Genomic DNA, 1,134 nt, shown 5'->3' on the forward strand with positions numbered 1-1,134 from the left:
TGGCCAACAAAGTCACCAAAAAAACCTTCGGTTCTTTTGAAAGCAGTTCACTAATCAAAGTAGTAAGCGCACAATATTAGGTATTTCCAAAAGAAAAACAAATAATATTGGCCAACAACAACAGTGGTGCAAATATTCATTAGTATGTACTACAATTATCTATGTTTTCTCATGGAAACATATTTCTCAATTAGATCCGATTGTACCAGACTCTACCTGCATATAATAAAGAGGTAATATCATTAGAAGTCATACAACTTACGTTGGATGTTGAGATCTGTAAGTTCACGGGCTGAACAATCACGCTAAGGACAACTGTTGTGTCAAATGGGTAACAGATTCTTATAACCTTTCCCCGGGAACATGTGGGCCAATCAGCCAAAATAGGCTATGTTTAGTGCAGCCCAGTTTGCGCTATTATTTTTTTATTTTGTAAATAGTATGTAAATTATGATCTCAATAATAATAAAATGTTTAAATATTCGTGTGCTATAAGTATTGTAATTAAAAATGAAATACTTACTTCTAAAATTACTCATGCATTATTATAAAAATATTTATCAATTAAAAATGTTTGTGGCGATTTAGAAAAACAATATGTGTCAAATAAAACAATATGTATCAACATATATTTTTAAATAATATACATAATTTAAAATTTAACTACAATTATTTATGTGTTAAATGTAAATTTTTATTAATAATTTGATATTTTTTACTTTAAGTTTACAGATATCTGTAATATTTTAAATTATACGAACTTTTTTAATTGATATATATAGTGTTTTAATTATATGAATACTTTAATTATAACATATAAATAATTTTAAAAGTAATTTATATCATTTTTATTTACAATATTGATAACACATGAGTATTAGAACCTTTTATTTTTATTAATGCGATTATAATTTATGTACTATCTACAATTTTTTATTAAAAAATAAAGGCGCAAACTGGGCTGCATTGAATATAGCCCATTTCAGCTGATTGGCCCACATGTTTCTAGAGAAGGTAAGAAAATATTGTTACCCAAAACTAGACCATCAGTCTTTCTCAAAAAAAAAAAAACCATCAGTCGTCGCTTATTGGCACTATGGTTCAACCGTCATGCGAGCCTTGCAGCTTCAATCC

Source organism: Triticum dicoccoides, chromosome 4A (assembly GCF_002162155.2).
Source record: "Triticum dicoccoides isolate Atlit2015 ecotype Zavitan chromosome 4A, WEW_v2.0, whole genome shotgun sequence".
Taxonomy (NCBI): domain Eukaryota; kingdom Viridiplantae; phylum Streptophyta; class Magnoliopsida; order Poales; family Poaceae; genus Triticum; species Triticum dicoccoides.